At 47.5% G+C, this 22,134-nt stretch overlaps 1 protein-coding gene across 5 annotated transcripts in view; it reads left to right on the top strand.

The window, feature by feature from the left end:
* Nucleotides 1–22,134, top strand: part of ARRB1 (arrestin beta 1) — an 841,034-nt gene that overhangs the window by 722,690 nt on the left and 96,210 nt on the right. The window lies entirely within an intron of this gene.

Raw genomic sequence — 22,134 nt, 5'->3', positions numbered from 1 at the left:
CTTGCCACCACTGTGGTATGCTTCTCAACACCTATAGTTTATTTCATCCACATTTGTTCGCTAGATTTTGGTTTCAAGGCATTTAGGGCCAGATGTAGGTGGGCAAATACCGGTCGGTAATGGTGAAATTCGTTAAATTTCACTGTTACCGACCGTTATTTAGCCATGTGGGATGTAGGGAAGGAATCGGTAATAAGGAATCGGTAAATACATATTCCTTAATACCGATTCCTTATTGGCCTTGCATTTAAGGAATCGGTAATACCGATTCCTTAAATGCAATGTAGGTAGCACTTAAAACAGTGCACCTCAGCCTTAAGGAATCTCTATTTACCACCAACTTCAAGTTGGAGGTATGTAGTGATTTCCTTTCAAAAAGCACTTTTTTGCTTTTTGAAATGTGCCATGTGGCACACATCCATACCCTCAGGGCATGCATGTGTGCCACATGTGCACAAACGCACATTTCAGGGGTGCAACAGGGTGTCCTTTGGACACCCTGGCACCCTTGAAATACCTCCCGGTATTACCCATTCGGTAATACAGAATCGGTAATACCGAATGTCTTCACATTCATTCCTATGGGCCTCCAAGCCCATAGAAAGGAATTGGTAAGTATTCGTTATTACAGAATCTCAATTATCGATTTGGTAATAACGAATATTAAGAATTCAGTATTTTTTTATACCGATTTCTAAATACCGAATCGGTAAAATTCGGTATTTAGGAATCAGTATTTCCCTATTACCTACATCGGGCCCTTAGTGTACTGCTGATCACTGTTTACTAACCCTATGGGATTAATAAAGTACAATAGTCAATGATTGGGATCAATGTGGCGCAACTGCCTGTAGAGGTATTGGTCAAAAGATTCAGTATTCACGTCTGCCGCACTTTTAGTCTGTTGAAATTGCATCATGCTAGGAGGGGAACCTTGGCCTTCAAATTATAAAACATAAGCCTGTCCATGTCTCCAGGAGTCAGATTTGCTGTGCCGCAGCTCAGCGCGTGAGGCAGGTTGCACAACCTGTCCTCAGGACTTCTACCACCACCACGATTAGGCACCCTGAGCATAGGCGGTGACGCCAGCAGGAGTCTAAAGCAGAATCGGACACAAGCATCAGACACCATCATGCCAAAATAGTCGAAAGACACTGCAGATTCCATTTTTAAGGGAACCCTTTGTTTTGCAGGGACGCCTTTTTTCCCACATTTGTTCTGTGGTTACTCACGCCTACAAGAAGTGACCAATCCTGAAATCTTATGTCTTCATGGATTTCTTTCCTGAACATCCGTTGATTCTTGCCTGCAATTGGCTCAAGAAGATGCAGCTGTTTCTAAATTGTCCTCTCTGGGTCCTTGGCTTTTGTGCACTGTACATCGGTATCTGACGCCTTGCTGAACTTTTTGTGGACCCACCTGGATTGCCTGTTAAAGCCTACTTCTTGCGGAACCCGCTCCGCGGGTCCCGCTGCGCCAGGAGTGCTGCCTGCTGTCTTCGACAAGGGGACATTGAGGGAAGTCTGATAGCCGGGGCTGCGAGTGAGTGCGCGCGCTCTGCTGGGACTGCATATCCCAGGAGCGCCCGCCTGCCTGATTAGTTACACCTGGGCCGCTCTCCCCGACCCCTCCCACCCCTCCACCGAGCCTTCATTAACTGTGCTTACAGTGCCTGCGAGTGGGACGCCTTGCTGAACTTTTTGTGGACCCACCTGGATTGCCTGTTAAAGCCTACTTCTTGCGGAACCCGCTCCGCGGGTCCCGCTGCGCCAGGAGTGCTGCCTGCTGTCTTCGACAAGGGGACATTGAGGGAAGTCTGATAGCCGGGGCTGCGAGTGAGTGCGCGCGCTCTGCTGGGACTGCATATCCCAGGAGCGCCCGCCTGCCTGATTAGTTACACCTGGGCCGCTCTCCCCGACCCCTCCCACCCCTCCACCGAGCCTTCATTAACTGTGCTTACAGTGCCTGCGAGTGGGACGCCTTGCTGAACTTTTTGTGGACCCACCTGGATTGCCTGTTAAAGCCTACTTCTTGCGGAACCCGCTCCGCGGCTCCCGCTGCGCCAGGAGTGCTGCCTGCTGTCTTCGACAAGGGGACATTGAGGGAAGTCTGATAGCCGGGGCTGCGAGTGAGTGCGCGCGCTCTGCTGGGACTGCATATCCCAGGAGCGCCCGCCTGCCTGATTAGTTACACCTGGGCCGCTCTCCCCGACCCCTCCCACCCCTCCACCGAGCCTTCATTAACTGTGCTTACAGTGCCTGCGAGTGGGACGCCTTGCTGAACTTTTTGTGGACCCACCTGGATTGCCTGTTAAAGCCTACTTCTTGCGGAACCCGCTCCGCGGGTCCCGCTGCGCCAGGAGTGCTGCCTGCTGTCTTCGACAAGGGGACATTGAGGGAAGTCTGATAGCCGGGGCTGCGAGTGAGTGCGCGCGCTCTGCTGGGACTGCATATCCCAGGAGCGCCCGCCTGCCTGATTAGTTACACCTGGGCCGCTCTCCCCGACCCCTCCCACCCCTCCACCGAGCCTTCATTAACTGTGCTTACAGTGCCTGCGAGTGGGACGCCTTGCTGAACTTTTTGTGGACCCACCTGGATTGCCTGTTAAAGCCTACTTCTTGCGGAACCCGCTCCGCGGGTCCCGCTGCGCCAGGAGTGCTGCCTGCTGTCTTCGACAAGGGGACATTGAGGGAAGTCTGATAGCCGGGGCTGCGAGTGAGTGCGCGCGCTCTGCTGGGACTGCATATCCCAGGAGCGCCCGCCTGCCTGATTAGTTACACCTGGGCCGCTCTCCCCGACCCCTCCCACCCCTCCACCGAGCCTTCATTAACTGTGCTTACAGTGCCTGCGAGTGGGACGCCTTGCTGAACTTTTTGTGGACCCACCTGGATTGCCTGTTAAAGCCTACTTCTTGCGGAACCCGCTCCGCGGGTCCCGCTGCGCCAGGAGTGCTGCCTGCTGTCTTCGACAAGGGGACATTGAGGGAAGTCTGATAGCCGGGGCTGCGAGTGAGTGCGCGCGCTCTGCTGGGACTGCATATCCCAGGAGCGCCCGCCTGCCTGATTAGTTACACCTGGGCCGCTCTCCCCGACCCCTCCCACCCCTCCACCGAGCCTTCATTAACTGTGCTTACAGTGCCTGCGAGTGGGACGCCTTGCTGAACTTTTTGTGGACCCACCTGGATTGCCTGTTAAAGCCTACTTCTTGCGGAACCCGCTCCGCGGGTCCCGCTGCGCCAGGAGTGCTGCCTGCTGTCTTCGACAAGGGGACATTGAGGGAAGTCTGATAGCCGGGGCTGCGAGTGAGTGCGCGCGCTCTGCTGGGACTGCATATCCCAGGAGCGCCCGCCTGCCTGATTAGTTACACCTGGGCCGCTCTCCCCGACCCCTCCCACCCCTCCACCGAGCCTTCATTAACTGTGCTTACAGTGCCTGCGAGTGGGACGCCTTGCTGAACTTTTTGTGGACCCACCTGGATTGCCTGTTAAAGCCTACTTCTTGCGGAACCCGCTCCGCGGGTCCCGCTGCGCCAGGAGTGCTGCCTGCTGTCTTCGACAAGGGGACATTGAGGGAAGTCTGATAGCCGGGGCTGCGAGTGAGTGCGCGCGCTCTGCTGGGACTGCATATCCCAGGAGCGCCCGCCTGCCTGATTAGTTACACCTGGGCCGCTCTCCCCGACCCCTCCCACCCCTCCACCGAGCCTTCATTAACTGTGCTTACAGTGCCTGCGAGTGGGACGCCTTGCTGAACTTTTTGTGGACCCACCTGGATTGTCTGTTAAAGCCTACTTCTTGCGGAACCCGCTCCGCGGGTCCCGCTGCGCCAGGAGTGCTGCCTGCTGTCTTCGACAAGGGGACATTGAGGGAAGTCTGATAGCCGGGGCTGCGAGTGAGTGCGCGCGCTCTGCTGGGACTGCATATCCCAGGAGCGCCCGCCTGCCTGATTAGTTACACCTGGGCCGCTCTCCCCGACCCCTCCCACCCCTCCACCGAGCCTTCATTAACTGTGCTTACAGTGCCTGCGAGTGGGACGCCTTGCTGAACTTTTTGTGGACCCACCTGGATTGCCTGTTAAAGCCTACTTCTTGCGGAACCCGCTCCGCGGGTCCCGCTGCGCCAGGAGTGCTGCCTGCTGTCTTCGACAAGGGGACATTGAGGGAAGTCTGATAGCCGGGGCTGCGAGTGAGTGCGCGCGCTCTGCTGGGACTGCATATCCCAGGAGCGCCCGCCTGCCTGATTAGTTACACCTGGGCCGCTCTCCCCGACCCCTCCCACCCCTCCACCGAGCCTTCATTAACTGTGCTTACAGTGCCTGCGAGTGGGACGCCTTGCTGAACTTTTTGTGGACCCACCTGGATTGCCTGTTAAAGCCTACTTCTTGCGGAACACGCTCCGCGGGTCCCGCTGCGCCAGGAGTGCTGCCTGCTGTCTTCGACAAGGGGACATTGAGGGAAGTCTGATAGCCGGGGCTGCGAGTGAGTGCGCGCGCTCTGCTGGGACTGCATATCCCAGGAGCGCCCGCCTGCCTGATTAGTTACACCTGGGCCGCTCTCCCCGACCCCTCCCACCCCTCCACCGAGCCTTCATTAACTGTGCTTACAGTGCCTGCGAGTGGGACGCCTTGCTGAACTTTTTGTGGACCCACCTGGATTGCCTGTTAAAGCCTACTTCTTGCGGAACCCGCTCCGCGGGTCCCGCTGCGCCAGGAGTGCTGCCTGCTGTCTTCGACAAGGGGACATTGAGGGAAGTCTGATAGCCGGGGCTGCGAGTGAGTGCGCGCGCTCTGCTGGGACTGCATATCCCAGGAGCGCCCGCCTGCCTGATTAGTTACACCTGGGCCGCTCTCCCCGACCCCTCCCACCACTCCACCTATTTGCCCTATACTATATTAATCGCCTTGAACCCCCGCTGCGCGGGAGCGCGCGGGAGCGCCGGGAGAAGCCCGGGACAAGGGCGGGACCGTCCAAGGCCGTCACAGGCCGGAGTAGGCTGGGCTGGGCCTACTCTCTTGGTTTTGTTTGATTGACTGTGCAGGTAACTGCTGGAACTATTGAATTATTAATGTGTTTACCTGCCCTGTGAGGCATATCGGAGTCTCTCTGAGTAAAATAATGCCTTCCCCGGTTAGGGAGAGTACCCCACAGAAACCGGGAGGAGCGAAAACTGGGACACTTGAAAACTATTTCTCACGGGCAGTGGGGGAAGCTGACAAAGAGGGAAATGTGTCCAGGCTGAGGGCGGAACGGAGACGATCAGTAGATAATTTGAAAAATACCCCCATGGGAGAACAATCTATCACATTTAGGGAGGAGCTTACTCGCATTGAGGATGTCCCACTCCTGCTAAGGGAGTGTGTTGACACACCACCAGTTGGAATTAGGAGTCCAGCTTTGGTTATAAGCCCCAGCCCCGCCAGGGGGACTATTGATTTAATTTCACAACCGCCCAAAGTTCATAATGATAGAAACCCCAAACTGAAAGTAGTGAACACACAAGTAATTTTGGGACCCCCTCCAAAAAAGCGTAGGAGAAGGGCAAAGGGAGCGCAGGGAAGTAGTAAACCCAAGATCTCACACCTGGACTTTGGCAAATCCTTAAAAACCCCCGCATCTATAGTAAAAGCACCGGCAGAGCCACTCCCAAAATCTAATGTTCAGGTGAACTCAGTTCCTGCCCGGATCGATAATGCAGGGACCAGTATTGTTAATGTCCCCCTCTCTGTTGTGCCGCTGGGAAATGTGGAATTCCTGTTAAGGTCGCTGCTACTTCCAATCAGCGAAAGTATAAAAAAGATTGAGATCAGGCTAACCATATTGGAGGCTACATTGGGAAGTCTGAAAACTCGCGCTGGTCGACAGGGAAGTGACCCAGAATCTAGTACCACCATTGTAGCCCCACAAGGGTCGGCACACAGGGTAGTAAACTCAGCTCCACCACAAGCTGCAAAGGGGGTAGTCCCGCATCAATCCCTAAACCCGAAACCTGTAACTACCAACCCACTCTGTGTAAATACACTTAATCCCTCTCTTGTACCAGTAGCTTCGGCTCACCGGGTAGATAATAGCGTCCCAGACCACCAAAGGAAGCCCCCTGCAAAACCCCGTCGTCCTAACTTACCACCAGAGACTAATGACCTTACTGTGGTTATGGCAGGGGTCCCGCAACTTGATGAAGGAGAAGTAGAGGATTTTTGTGCCCTAAAAACCAGGGTAATCAAGTGGCTAAACAGAAATAGACCCCTCCCGAGACATCTCAATAATGAAATTATAATGGTAAGAAGGGTCCCATGGGTGGGGAGAACCCAAAAATCCATACCTGGGGACTGTTTACTGGTGAGTTTTAGGGACAAGGGTACGGTGTCGCACATATGTCAAGGGGAAAACATATCAAGGGAATCCACTATCCAAACCCTTCGTGTGTCCTTCTTCTTTCCCATCGCCCCAGGTCCATTTTACCCACCCCAAAATCATGATAGATGGGAGAGGGTTGGGAGAAGGGGGAGTCACCAGGCCTTTCAACCTAGGCCACTATTTGGCAGACCAGTACCTCCTCTCCCTACCTATAACCGGTTTGATTGCCTGAACGGCCTAGAGGGGGTGGATTGACAAGCAGAGAAGGCCCCTAAGGAGAACATAGAAAAGGGTGTTCAAGTATTAATATCGGAGGAGCAAAGACACCGGACCCCGCAAATTCAAACATTCAGGGCGGTGGAATCCATGTTCTTTGAAGATAATGGTATGGCTGTAGATGGGTTGGTGGGAGGAGGTGGGGGGGACGCACAAGGGGAGTTGCAGGAGATGGGATCAAGGAGCCAGGGGGGTGCAGTATTGGGTGGAGAGGACATGAGGATTATTTCTTGGAATGTAGCGGGCTTAGCTGGAATATTTAGTAACAAGGAGTGGGTTGATTTTGTCAGGAAATTCAATGTTATTTGTTTGCAGGAGACATGGGCTGTGGTGAATAACTACCATCTTCAGGGTTACAAGTGCTTTTTTGTCCCCGCCCGAAAATCGAGTTCTGGGAGAGCAATGGGGGGCTTAGCCGTTTACGTAGATTTATCTCTCCCAGGTATCTGGCTGTCTCTTGATTGGAATTTGTATGGAATACAGGCAGTTCGGTTCTCTGGCAAGGGGTTGAAATTGTCTGTTTTTAATTTTTATAACAGTGAGACATCAAACACTAATTCATCCCTATTGGCTGAACTTGATCAGAGGTTGGGTCAAGAAATCATATCTCAGAATAATGGGCCGTCTCATGGCGTACTTTTGGCAGGAGATTTTAACTGTCACCTCTGTCCGGCTCTGATAAAGGCAAATACAGATTGGGGGCAATGCCCGATTGAGAAGGGGCCGCATTTTGCACATACGCCGACTGGGGTTGCTCTTGGGTTGCTTCGGGTTAAGTACGACCTAGAGCACACCATTAACATGATAGACCCACAGCTGGACGGTATGCTCCCACCAACTTTCAAGGGTAGGGGCTGTGCATCTATTATAGATTACATCTTGGTCTCGAGACCGTTGATTAACAAAATAATTAGTGTAGGGATAGAGTGGAGCGGTTTTAGTGATCACAATCCGCTCACCTTAACGTTCCTTTATAAAGCGGGCAGTGTAACTAAATCCCGTTGTCTAATTGAGGAGAGGGCCACTGATCAAGGCAGGAGATTGAAGTGGTCTAAAATTGATGGGGCACAGTTTTATAAAACCCTGGGCGATAAGGGGCTAGTGGCCATTAATGATTGTTTAGATTTGGAAATACAGGGCCCAAGGGTCCTGGAAGCGTTTGTCCACATTGCTAGCCTAATTGATGAATTATTGAGGTCTAGTGGGCCCATACGTAACCAGGCAAGTCCCCGCTGGTTTGATAGAGATTGCTCTAAGGCACTGAGGGAACTGAAATGTTCCCTCAAGACGAAACCACGGGATCCACAGATTATTAGGCTCAGTAGAGAAAGGTATAAAAAAGAGATTAAAAGGAGGAAACTTGCCTTACAGGCAGAAGCATGGGCAGATCTAAGGGAAGCTGGGGAAAGAAAAGATTTAGCGGGGTTCTGGAGAATCATCAATAAACCGACCTTTTTAGAAAATGATTCTCCGGAGATAGGGGCTAATATTCTTCCGGAGCAATGGGTAACCCATTTTAGGGGTTTATATAATTATGAGTCGGGCACCCATGTGGAACCACCGGAATTTTCAAGACAGGCCCCACCAGTTACATTCTCTCTTAAGGAGATTGTGACAGGGATGGAGGGTCTAACTAAAAATAAAGCCCCGGGCCCGGACGGAATTCCGCCAGACCTGTTCCTCAGTAATATAGATCTATGGGCTCCCTTGATGACTAGGGTCTTAAATACCGCCATTACCTGTGGTCTCCCCCCTTCATGGTCCAAGGCGATCATTGTACCAATTTTTAAGAAGGGCAATAGGGATGACCCGAAGTGTTATCGGCCCATTTCCCTGATTGACGTATCGGCCAAACTTTTGGGAAGGGCAATCCTGAATAGATTGACCGAATGGACAGAAGAGAACAACATCTTCTCGGATACTCAGTATGGGTTCAGGACAGGGAGGTCCACCAGTGACCAGTGCCTAAACCTATATATGCTGACTGCCAAGTATACCCTGGCCAGCGATGAACCCATGTATATGGGATTCATGGACTTGGCAGCAGCATTCGACCACGTCAACAGAGGAAAGCTGTGGGATATGATGTCAGGTATGGGGATAGAAAGTGGCCTAATCACCATATTGAGGGAACTGCACAGTGACACCACGGCCAAGGTTAGATTCAACAGGGAGGGAGGACTGTCTGACTCCTTTCCATGTAGGAGTGGAGTCAGACAAGGTTGTATACTTGCCCCTTTTCTGTTCTCTCTTTATATCAACAACCTGGAGCAGTTCCTTCTGGGTCTAAAGACAGACTGCCCAAGGGTTGGGCTGCGGCATATCCCCGTCCTGCTTTATGCAGATGATGCGGTTTTATTAGCAAGAACACCACGCAGCCTACAAACCCTGATAGAGGGGTTTGTGGAGTTCATGAGTAACCTAGACCTATTTGTTAACCTAGGGAAATCATATGTGCTTCTGGCCGGCAAAAAACCTTCCACCAAATTCGTTTACACAATTGGCTCACACTGCCTGGAGCAGGTTAAGACGTTCTCCTACCTCGGGGTAACTTTTGACGGTGCCCTGCAATTTACCCCTCTGGTGATGGAACGTTGCACAAAAATGATTGCTTCTAATGGGGCAATAGCTGGATATGGTAGGAGGGTGGGCAGATGGAGTCCGGAACAGGTGATGAATTTGTACGGCTCCATAACATGCTCCAAAGTAATTTATGGGGCAGAAGTCTGGGGGTTTGTGAATACAGTTAGTATCCAACAAGAAGAAAATAGGTATTTGAAAGCAATCCTGAGGGTGCCACCCAGCACGGCTGGTTTCATAGCCCACAGGGAGTTAGGGAGGCCATATTTGGAAGATTTGGTAAAACTCAGACCAATAGTGGCCTGGTTAAAAATATGGATAAACCCAGATGCGCATTTAAGTAGAGAAATCCTATTGGACTGCCTAGGTAGGACCCATTCAATGCGCATCCCCTGGCTCAAATACGTGAAAAATACCTTGGAGGAGATAGGGCTGGGGAATCTTTTCACAAACCCTGCCACTATTTCAGCACAGCATAAGAAGCGAGTTGGGGAATTATTTTTGGGGCAAGTAACCCAACGTCGAGCGGATGCGGAAGGAGTGAAAAAGACTGTAAGGGCCCATGGTTTGGTAAAAAGTGTGGAGGGTATGGAGCCTTACTTATTCCTTCTGCATAATGCACAGGACAGATTTTTAATGTGCCGTCTCAGACTGAATCTGCTCCCCTTTATTCTGGCTATACCTGCAGGGTTTACCTCATCTATTGAGCAGAAGGGTCCCTGCGGCTGCGACAATCGGTCTCCGCAGGATACCCTTCACTTTGTTTTGCTTTGTCCCTATTTTTCCATGCCCAGGCGTAGATTCCTTGTAAATATTTTAAAAAAAGCGCGACTGGAACACGCCAGGGATGCCCTAGTATTTCTGTTAAAAGCCTCTGACCCATTAACTCTATGTAGCATTCTGAATTTTATTAAAGTTGCTATTCGTTTAAGACAGACAAGCGGAGATGAATGAAAAATTGTGAATTTGTATTTATTGGGCCCTTATGTTGGCAAATCCTTTTATTATAACAATTATGTACAAGGATCTTAAACCAGTATTTAATAATGTTTTATTTGTTATTTGTGTATATAAATGTGCTTTTATGGTGTTTTTTATTCACCGAATAAAGATTCTTGAATTTGAATTTGAATTTGACTCACCGTAGAGTGAGAGATGGACCTCATTGGGTACCACTATTCATGGGTCCTTTTGCCTTCTCTTCTCACCTTCCACCCCCACTGAAACCCTGAAGGAGACATTCCTTCTTGGTCTCTCCTTCCTGCTTTTGTTATGTTAGTTTATGATATGTTAGATTATTTTTGTATAGCGCTAAATCACCAACAGGTCTCTAAGCGCTGCTAGAGAGGGAGAGGCCGGGCCCATAGGCTAATGCATCAAGGGCAGCAGAGGAAGGGGATAGTTAGACAGTATTCAAGGCCTCCTTAAAGAGGACAGTCTTGAGTTGCTTCCTGAAAGAGAGGAGTGCCGGTTCCATACGAAGGTAATCCGGCAGCTGATTCCAGAGCTGTGGGAGAAGGACAGAGAACGCTCTGTCCCCTTTAGATGCAGTTTTGCAACGGGGGGTATACCTGTGGGGCAGGCCTGTGATGATCTCAGTGTCCTGCCTGGGATGTAATTCTTGAGTCGGTCTTTAATATATGTAGGGGCATTTCCGTAGATTGCCTTATGGGCAATACAGAGGCCTTTAAATTTTGTTCTTTGTTTGATAGGGAGCCAGTGTAGCCTACACAGGAGGGGGGTGGCGTGAGCACTTCTGGGGAGTCTGAAAATCATCCTGGCTGCATCATTTAGCACCACTTGTAGCTTATGGATGAGGTTTTGGGGGAGGCCGATGTAGAGGGCATTCCCGTAGTCCCGGCGGGAGACAATTGTGGCTGATACAATCATCTGAAGAGATGTTGTAGAAAGGATAGGGACGAGCTTTTGCAGCATTCTCATAAGCCCTATACAGGTACTGACTACTTTGGTGACTTGGTTGGCCATAGATAGTTGAGAGTCTATTTTAATGCCCAGACTTTTTACGACTGGTGCTGGTGTGGGGGTATTGCCCAAGTCTTGGGGCCAGAAGAGATCATTCCAGGGTTACTTTTTGTTGGAATCACCAGGATTTCAGTTTTATCTGGGTTGATTTTTAGTGAACTAGTAGTCATCCAGTTCACTATAAATCTTAGGATGGTTTGCGCCAGCTCCTGGGAATGTGGGGAGTTGTCAATTCTAAGGATGAGTTGTATGTCATCCGCGTAATTGAAGATATGGCAGTCCATGCGGGCTAGGGCTGCTACCAGGGGCTGTGGGTAGATGTTAAAGAGGAGAGGGGATAATGCAGAGCCCTGTGGGACTCCGCAGGTGAGGAAGCCCCTCTCTGATACCTGCTCCCCCAGCTGCATCCTCTGTGATCGACCTGACATGAATGATTCTAGCCATTTGTGTGCTCCTCCATCTATGCCCAGGTTTGAGATACAGGACTGTAGTTGTTTATGGCTGATCGTGTCGAATGCCGCTGAGAGCTCTAATAAAATCAGGGCACTCGGAGTTTTATTGTCGGCCATAATTCGAAGGTCGTCGAGTACAGACAGCATCACTAACTCCGTGCTGTGGTGAGATGGGAAACCCGCCTGTTGTGCTTGGAGTAGCTGGTTGTCCTCCAGGAATGTCGAGAGAGTTTTCAGAACGTGTTGTTGAATGACCTTTGCAAGGAATGGTAATTGGGAGATAGGTCTATAGTTCTTTAGATTGGTGTCATCAGCTCCTGGTTTTTTCCACAGGGGGGTTACTCTGTCCTCTTTTAAGGTGGATATTAAATAGCCTGTCTCTAGGGAGTGGTTCAATACTTTTAGAATCTGGCTTTCCATCCGTGGGAGGGCCATTCAAAAGATCCTTGGGGGGCAGGGGTCTGCAGGTGAGCCTGATTTGGTGCGATTCATTAATGAGGTTAGGGTAACTGAGTCCAGGTAAGGGAAGTTGGTGAGTTGCTTCCGGTGCTGGGGGGAGTCCTGATGCTGCGCTGGGGGGCTCTGGGTGATAGGGGAGTTATCGATCTCTGAAATGATGTCCCTAATTTTTTGAGAGAAGGACTGAATATGTTGCAGTCTATGGTCACAAACCCTGGTTTGGGTTCAGTTTTGTGGCTAAGTTCTTGTAGTATTCGGAACATTTCTTTTTGTTTGTTTTCCGCCTCTGTAATTCTTGCCTCATAGTTTTCGGCTTTCCTGTTTAGGATGCTTTTTTTGTAAGAGATAGGCAGGGTTTTGAATGTGGCTAGTTTGGCTGTGTCATAGTTTTTACGCCACTGCCTCTCCGCAAGGCGGAGGCTTTGCTTCTTTTCTCTCAGAGTCTTGTTGAACCAGGGGGCTCCGTTTCCCTTGGCTCTCATTTTTTCCCTTCGTTCTGGAGCTACGCAGAGTGTCCGTGAGTGCTTCGCACTCTTGATCAAGGTTTCCTTGTTTATATTTGTATTTTGGGGTTGAGAGCCTTATTAGAGTGTGTACTAGTTTCTCTGGCTCAATTTTATTCCAGGGTCTTAGTTTCCTCCACTCTGAGGGAGGTTGTGGCAGTGGGTTACCCGTCGAGACCCAACAGCTAACTAGCGAGTGGTCGGACCAAGCGCAGGGGCTGATGGCCAATACGCTTGCCCATGGTTGCGAGGTCCAAATAAGGTCTAGAGTGTGGCCTTTGAGATAGCTTTTGATGGGTGAAGCATGGTGGATTTGTTGCATGTTTGACTTGTTATTATAAATTTTGGGTGTGACACCAGAGGGCTCATAATCATGCACTGATGAGAAGAACTATCTGCATTTTATCATTTGCTAGTTTCTGTCTCTTCCCTGATGAGGCTCGCCCTGGGCTGGCATCCTCCCAGTGCTATTGGTAAGCAATGCAGGCACCACACGGCATGTTCAGATTGATACAGGGCATTATATGGCACCGAAAATTATATTAGGTCTGGAAAATGCAATTACAGATAAGAGAATATAGCAGTTTATAGAAAGGTCGGGACCATTGTAGAATCAGACAATAACACTGGTGACTCACAAAGTAATAGCATTAAAGGACGTGACGTCAGGATGGAGCCAAAGGTATTTCCATCATTCAGACTCTCTGTGGGTATCTGGAATCATGTTTGCTTTTTTCCAGTATTATACATCCATTTCCAATCTATGGCTATACTCCTGCACTTCATGGGCAAAGCTGCATAAGGCTTTCCAGGGCATATGGAGGTTATCAAAGATTTACCTCTCCCTGGACCATTCCATTCCATCTGAATTGCATCCATCAGGCTCTGGCATAAGAATAAGAGGTGCAGTGGTGAGATCTTTGAATTCACCCGGTTGTGAATGTTGGGTGTGCTCACAGAGGGACTCACCATGCTGAGAGGCCAGCCCCAAAATAGGAAGTCCTGAGTCGGTGCATATGTGGGTGCGGAGGCGCGCATTAATTCCCACACACGCGTGCACACACAACCACCCTTCTCTCAGATGTCTACTTATGGCATTGACTTCAATTAAAGGTTAGTTTACTCTCAAGCTCCATGTCCACTTGAATCACCACAGGAGGATTAAAGCTAGAACTTGGTAAATATTCCTGCTTTAAAGCTTTGTAGGAAACAAAACCAGTTGTTATGAAGGGAAAGGCTGCAAGAGCACACTGGGGCTGCACACATGGTGCACTAGAGTCTGCACAAACATGGAGCTAATTCATTAATTAGTGATTTTACATCTGTATTCACTAAGTTTTAGATTTGCAATGCATTCTTCGTAATATGCTCTAAAAGATGCACCAGGTGCAGGTTTCCAGGTGCACTACTGGGAGTGTCATGCAATATATCACACCGGCTTCTGTTGCCCTGGTAACGGGATCTGTATAGGGTAGATTGACGCATGGGGGATGGCGCCCCCATGCAAATCCACACTTGTTTCCTAATATACTTCTTACCAATTCTAGGGCCGGATCAAAGTTTTTGTATACTCACAAACTGTTTGCGGGTGTTACCAACTCACAAGGGTAACTATGCCATGTAGCGCCTACTACTTGAGTGGAATTTATTACACTATTTACGTTGGCCTCTAATACTCTTGTTCATTCTGGCAGCAGTAAATGGAGGTATTTTCAGCCATAAACATACATTTATGGCTAAAACAATATTCTCAATGGGGTCCATAGTCTTTCACGATATGCCCATGCTAATCCTGGCCTCTTAGTGACACAAGCATCCCTCCACACACTCTTCTAGGTCGTCCAGTGGATAATATAAAATGTTGCCCCCCTCCCCCGCTGAATGCGATTAGGGGCATCTGAGTTTCCCCTATCTCAGAGATATTAATTGGCCTTGGGCCTGCATTACGCCCTGTACAAGTCCTTAATGAGCCTCCAGCTGCACAACCAGCAGGCAATGTGTTGCTTCAAATATGGCGTTTGTGGGGCAACACAGTGAGTGGTAATGGGTAAGTGCTGCCAGGCGGTAAGTATTTCCCATTGATGCACAAGAAAATACCACATGGCAGAAAAATCCACTACTTCGGGTTAAGACAGGGGCTATTTCCTGCAGTAATTGTATTACTAAGATCTGTAATTTCATTACAAATGACAGTTCTCATTACAGAAATAATATATCTATAAATTGATGGAATTTGGTGCTAAAAATAAGATCAGCTCTGTACATGCCTGAAAATGGAGAAAGCCCATACCAGTATCCACAACATGATGGTTGATCATGCTTAGTATCCACAACACTGGTTACTCATGCGAGGTTTTGTTCTCTCGACACTATTCCTACTGCTTGAAATATGCTTTTGTTGCTGGCTGTATTTCAACTGACCATATTTGTTATCATGCTACATGCATGCATGTATGCATTCTGAGAGGTGTGTTTTTTCCTCGCCAGAAGTAATTACCCCTCGTGCTAACTTAACTCCCTTTGTAGGAAAGTCCTTCTCTTTTGCAGAACTATTGCAACTGACATTCATCTCCTTTCGCACTACTTTTAGTAGGAAACTGAAGACTGTACTCGTCTGTGGATAAAGCTTCAACTGTCTGTTCCTTATAGATTCAACACCAAGGGACATATGTATCACAAACCGTTTTTGCAATTCTCAAATAGTGATTTTTTGAGAATCTCTATTTGAGAATCGCAAAACTGGATGTATTTAAAAAATTGCAAATAATTTGCGATTTCTTGGTATTCCTTGATTGCGATTAGTAAATTGCAAAATCGCAATTAAGGAATACATTTCCATTCATTCCTATGGGCCAGGAAGCCCATAGGAATGAATGGGGAGTCATTCTCAGTTTGCGATTTGCAATTTGAGAATCGCAAATTGAGAATAATTTCAAGGGTGCAAGGGTGTCACAAGGACACCCTGATCCACCCCTGAAATGAGCATGTGTGGGCATATGGCGCACATACATGTCCTAAGGGCATGTATGTGCGCCACATGCAACCTTGAAAAATGCCAAAATATGAATTTTTGAAAGAAATCGTAAATTACCATCAAGTTGAAGTTGGTGGTAATTTGTGATTTCTTAAGGAGAAATCGCACAACTTGGGTGCTTGTTCCATAGCATTTAAGAATTGCAATTTGTGATTACTTAAATGCTTACGCAAAATTGAGAATCGCAAAATTAGAGATTCCTTAAAATTGCGATGAGAAAATCGCGTTTTGCAATTTTTTTATTCGCAAACGCTGTTTTTTTGCGAATCACAGTGTTTGCGAATAAAAAATTGTTTCATACATATGCCCCCAAGGGACTAGGGATTCAAAGCACTTTACAGCTAGACCTGGGAGAAATTTTAATTATGCCAGCGTCAGTAATCTGTGTGAGGTGAAATGACCAAACTGAAGAGTAATTCGGGGCACAAATCTCACTGCAGGAGCACATGAACAACGAACTAAGGGAGAGCGAGTAGATGCCGGCTCCTGCTGTTCGTGTCCTGTAGCATTTAGTGGTATTTTCCTAGTGCAAAATGTATTCTCTGACCCAGAAAATAGCACTAAATGCTGGATTCTGCTTCTCACACCATTACGCTTAATTACAAGTAGTTTCGCAGTAATCATGCTAGAGAGAATTACGCCAGTTACGCCCACCCCTACATACAACTACCCAAACTAACTAAGCTATAACAGGAATGTAAAATAGTAACTGTTAGGCCTAGCGGTTTTCTGGCTGGCTGATACGTATCGAAGCCAGACACTGTCCCAGATAGATGAGTGAGATACACTCGCGAGATAACCTGTGCTCACCCTTTGGTAGCTTGTCGCAGAGCAGTCAGGCTTATCCTATAGGTCAAACTGTATAGAACTGGCACAGCACCGCCCTCGCGACATATTGGTAGTTCTTGTGTGATGAGGGCAGGTATGTTGATGATGCTGTTTAGGATACCTATAAGGTAGAAACTACAGAACAACTCACAGCAAGAATTTGTGACAAATGGAGACCTTAAATGCCACACATAACACAGAGAGAATATCAAGATTCTACAAAATAAATGAAAAGATGGGTTTTAGGCGATTGCTGGAGTAGTTTGTTGTTAGAAGAACAAAAATTCCATGCTTTTCCCTTGCACGGTTTGGGCTAGGAACATTTATAAATTCAGGATAAGCTAACCATACTTACTTACACTCCTAGAGCCACTTCACATAAAGTGATTAGAGTAATGCTAATTTAAGACCAGACTGACACAGTTTTGGGCTTCCTGGTGTCAGTAATAGTTGGAAAGCTGAAACTGTGGTATCTCTGTTAAATGGTTTCTTGTCACAGGAGCTTTAAAGGCATGTGCTGCTATTAGTTGGAAATGTTGCATATTTTGTTGTCATATTTGATGTAAAACATGGAACAGGAAACAACAACATACACAAAAAAAACCAATGCAATCAAAAGATAATAGGACACAGTACAACAAAACAGTCAAAACAGAATGCAACACAACAGCCACAATACAATACAACAATAACACAATGCAATAACGCAGCATGTCAGAAAGGGGATTATTAGTTGAAGCCAATGATATTCCTCCTCAAGTAATAATGGCACTGTTCCTTACCAGGTCCAGCTAGGTCTCAATAATTTAAAACTGAGCTCACCCTTGGTAGCATTAGCACAGAGCAGACAGGCGTAACTTAGGAAAGCAAGGGTAAAGCATTTATTAGTGCCAAACTAGTTAAGAAGTACAAAACACATCACTATAAAATTCTACTCTATTTTATAAAAATAATATATGTCTCAATAATTTAAAACTGAGCTCACCCTTGGTAGCATTAGCACAGAGCAGACAGGCTTAACTTAGGAAAGCAAGGGTAAAGCATTTATTAGTGCCAAACTAGTTAAGAAGTACAAAACACATCACTATAAAATTGTCATCGGTCATCTGGAGCACAGGATCTCTCTGAGACACTAGACTATCTCTGGAAGTTTGCGTGTGAAAGTTCCAAGTGGGTGAAGTCTGAAGTCTGTGCCCAGAATCGCCATTGTCTAACCCAGGGTGGTGTGGAGTGGAAAAACGATGGATTTGGGCCCAGATCTTTGGACTGGGGTGAATGTGTGACATTGATCCACATTCTGTCCATCATTGTTGTGTTTGCAGTTACCGCTCTAAGTGTACTGGGGATGCTCAGACGTGAGTCCCAGGCACTCCACACCACTGGAATCAAGCTAGCCGAGCTGAAGAGAGGTGTTACCTCGAAACCGGGCCGGTCCTCGGATGCTTGTTTCCGTTCTGGGAAGGACATGGCTTTTGTAGTTCGGACTGGACTGTTCCCATGGGGCACAGGGTCAGCGCTGATTTGCATATCGCCATTGTCTAACCCAGGGTGGTGTGGAGTGGAAAAACGATGGATTTGGGCCCAGATCTTTGGACTGGGGTGAATGTGTGACATTGATCCACATTCTGTCCATCATTGTTGTGTTTGCAGTTACCGCTCTAAGTGTACTGGGGATGCTCAGACGTGAGTCCCAGGCACTCCACACCACTGGAATCAAGCTAGCCGGGCTGAAGAGAGGTGTTACCTCGAAACCGGGCCGGTCCTCGGATGCTTGTTTCCGTTCTGGGAAGGACATGGCTTTTGTAGTTCGGACTGGACTGTTCCCATGGGGCACAGGGTCAGCGCTGATTTGCATATCGCCATTGTCTAACCCAGGGTGGTGTGGAGTGGAAAAACGATGGATTTGGGCCCAGATCTTTGGACTGGGGTGAATGTGTGACATTGATCCACATTCTGTCCATCATTGTTGTGTTTGCAGAAAGTTCTTGTCGCCTGCTTCTTGGTGTCTACCTCAGTAGAATCCACCGACATTTGGTTTGGACGTAGACACTTTTCTGGAAGTCCAAGTTCTTTCAGCGGGGCAAATCAGCAAGTTGGGCCGGACCAGCAATGCAACGTCAATGGCTGCGGCTCGGCCACGGTCCAGTGGTAGCCTCTGATTCTTTTCTAAAAAAGTTTCGAAACAGTTTCTAAGTGCCCGTTTTTTCAGTTCTTGCAGGATAAGAGTACATGCTAACACCAGCTAAGCGTCCAGGGCCTTTTGAGTGCCATTTGGAGGTTTAGGAGGACTGAATGTCCCATGCAGCAACATCTAGGGCAAATCCAGTTGGAATTGGTCAGCTGGGTTTTTGAAACTGCAGGCTTCTTGCAGCTTTTGTGTTCCTGGAATTCACTAGGAGGCCTAACCAACTAGCCCTAGGAGTTCACTCTTCTGGCCTGGTTTCAAGTGGGATTAGAACCAGCCCTTGGGACTTCTCTCCACAGGCTACAATAGGTGCAGTTCTCTTTCAAAAGTCCAAAGAGTTTTGCAGATGCAGCCCTTCTTCTGTCTTCCTCAGATCCAGCAGTGTTCTGAAGAAGGTACCCAGGGGTGCCACTTTTATGCCTGGCTCCAGCTTGTGTTTGAGAGAAACTCCCAATCTAATAGAGAAAACGTTTCCAGGGCAACCTTACCCACTTTGACATTACTTCCTGAGGGGTTGGCCCTAAACAATCTCACAGTGCCTTGCTCTGCCAAAATCCAATATGTAAGAACATTTTTCCCTGGTTAAAGTTCTTGAGTCACCCCTGAGGCATGCCTAGGGATATGACAAACCCCCCCTGCAAACCAGTTATGGAACAGGTTTTCCCCCACTTGGATTGGTGCCACTCAGCTGCTTGGACAATTGTGAGGGCAGGCCTAGTTGTGAGTTATATCTGCATTTGACAGGGGATGGCCTTTGAAGCTTGTGATTTTGGTGGGCACCAACCCCCTCCCCGACCCTCTTCCCCCCACCGGAAAATTTTGTTCAGGGGATGTTTCACTTCCTTCAATCCAAGGCCCCTTTGTTCCCTTTCCTGGGAGCCAGTCACATCTCCCAGTAAGCTGCCAGGTAATAGTTGGGGATGAACTCTGAAACAGCTTCTAGAGCCTTTAGGTTAGAAAATGCCAACTTTCTATAAGTGACATTTTAAAAATAGTGATTTAAAAATCTGAGTTTTCCATCAGACTGGAGTTCAAACTCCTATTTATTGAAGTCCTTGAATGATGGTTTCAGCTATTCAAAACTGAAGTTTTGCATTATAGGGTCTTGTAATGTACTCCATGCTTTTCTATGGGAAGGCCAGTCTCGCCATAGTGGAAAACGACAGGAGATTTTTCACTGCAAAAACAAGTAAAACCTAGGAACACGTCCTGCATTCCCTTGTGCACTGCCATATCAGCATTTAGGGCTTACCTTAGGGGTGACTTATTAGTATTAAAAATGACTGGTTAGGCCTGTTAAAAGAGTGAGTTTAACTGGTCACGCTAGGTTTCTGTGGCAGGCCTAGATACGTGTTTTCAATGGTCACTTTATTGATGGCACATTAAGTTCTGCGGTCCACTGATGCCATTTAATTTACTGGCCCTAGGGGACAAGGTATTTTGTACTAGGAATGTACAAATAAGTTAAGTATGTCAATCAGGGATTAGGCAACTGTACACATGTTTTTGGGGTCAAAACACATGCACTGGGGTCTGGCTAGCAGGGCCCTAGTGCAACAGAGTCGAAAAACCAGCAGCATCTGTCCAACAATTGGGGGTGATCATGAAAAAAAAGACCTTTCCTTACACAACACAACAGAACAAACAACACAAAATGTCACCACTACAAAAAATGCGACAGAACAAATTTGTGTAATTATTCTTATCATACTTTACCACCTCCACAAATCTCCTTTCATAATACTATGGCAAAAGATGTTTGCACCAAGCACTGCCTTATTTACCACCAAAGACATTTTGGTGCAAAATGTTTTGAGATCTGGCCCCTAGTCTCCTAATCCTGTTTGGTTTTTGCTTCTAGGTATCTTGGAGCCTGGCCTTGAGGATATTAATAAGTTAAGGACAGTGCTTCAAAAGTACACCACGAAGGACAGAAAGTCAATCCTATTCACTGAGAAAATTATACACAGGATACCATGTTTTGACCCACAAGTATCTTCATACCATAATTTAAAATTTCTGTGGGTACCTTTCCTAGTACACAGGAGTCCACGCCTACAAAGCATTATAGCAGTTAAGACTCACCTTGAACAGTGCTCAAACTACTAGTTGTTGAATGTTTTAGAGATGAAAAATCTGTAGCGTATTGATTTTAAAAAGGGCAGATACCCGTGGATTCTCTCCATAGACGCGATTCATTAAGAAATTCCTAAATGTTTACTTGCAGATTTACTAATTTCTGGCGAACATTCCCAGAAATCTGCTTAGAAACCTGATCCTAGTGCATCTTTCTCTTAAGGTCATGTGACATTCCCAGCGGGATAATGAGCAGGCCTGGGCGTAGTTTGGGGAGTTTTTCTACGTGGAACTCTGTGAAGTTGCAAAAAAACTTTCACAAGTGGCGGAGTCCAGTGGTAACTGCCATTCGGGCTGGTCTTCCTGACGCTCGGGTAGAAATTCGCGCTCTCAAACTTACCGTTCGCAATTGCGAGCAGGGAAAAAAACTCTGCCGCACTATGCGAAGTGGAGTTTTCTGCACTCTGCCAGTTCCACAGAGCGCGGCGTGCAGAAAACTCCACAAATGGAGTGGAGTTCACTGCCTAGGCCTAAGGGTCCACAACAGGAAGGTCTGTATAGAAGACAACTCCTCACGGGGCAATAGAATCCCAGCTGAAAATGTTAATTTTTTCTATACGGGGGAAATAGCTTTCTGAGGTGATCCATTCACCTTCCCACTCTCGAATGGGATCTACACCAGCCCTTGGTTGGAGTAAAAGCATGAGTTTTTTAAGGGTGGACAGGGGATTGAGAGGTGTTTATGAATTTACATATACATACTTCTTTTTGGGCACTCACAAACTTCCAAGTCTAACTACATTTTGGAATTCCTTCACATGCATGTTTTCCCACCATTTGAGTGTACTTTATGGGTGCAGAGTACTTTACACTCTTATCAGAGATCTTCACACCTGTAAATGGATTTACACTCAAATTAACCTCTAGTTGTAGCCTCATAAGGTTCCTAATTGAGTCTGACAATGGTATGCTCTTCATGTGAGTTTAAAGTTCCATACTCTCCTCTTTTCCAGGATCCAGACACAAGACAGTGCTTAAAATGGTAATAGTTATCCCACTGAAGTGTTATGTAACACATTTTAAAAAAGGTGCAGTTATATAGCACTTGAACATATCTACACACACCTCGATCAAAAGAAATGTTAATAAATTCATTAATAGTCTCTAGGGCTCTCGAAGTAGGATAGCACTATCAGACAAAAGATCTGCAAGGGACAAGATATTCTAAAGGGTGTTACTGTTTGCAGTAATGGGGAATTGTTTCAAAAGAAATGGTGGCACATGTCTCCTGTATTCGGCCAGACTCGTCTCCCCCCAAACCACCAAAACCAAGAATTACAGATAATGGCAGGAACAATAATTGCAATTTTATATCATGAACCTTTTTTTAAATAATGCAAATATTACAGTG

Source organism: Lissotriton helveticus, chromosome 8 (assembly GCF_964261635.1).
Source record: "Lissotriton helveticus chromosome 8, aLisHel1.1, whole genome shotgun sequence".
Lineage (NCBI taxonomy): Eukaryota > Metazoa > Chordata > Amphibia > Caudata > Salamandridae > Lissotriton > Lissotriton helveticus.
This window is presented reverse-complemented; position numbering and strand designations above follow the sequence as displayed.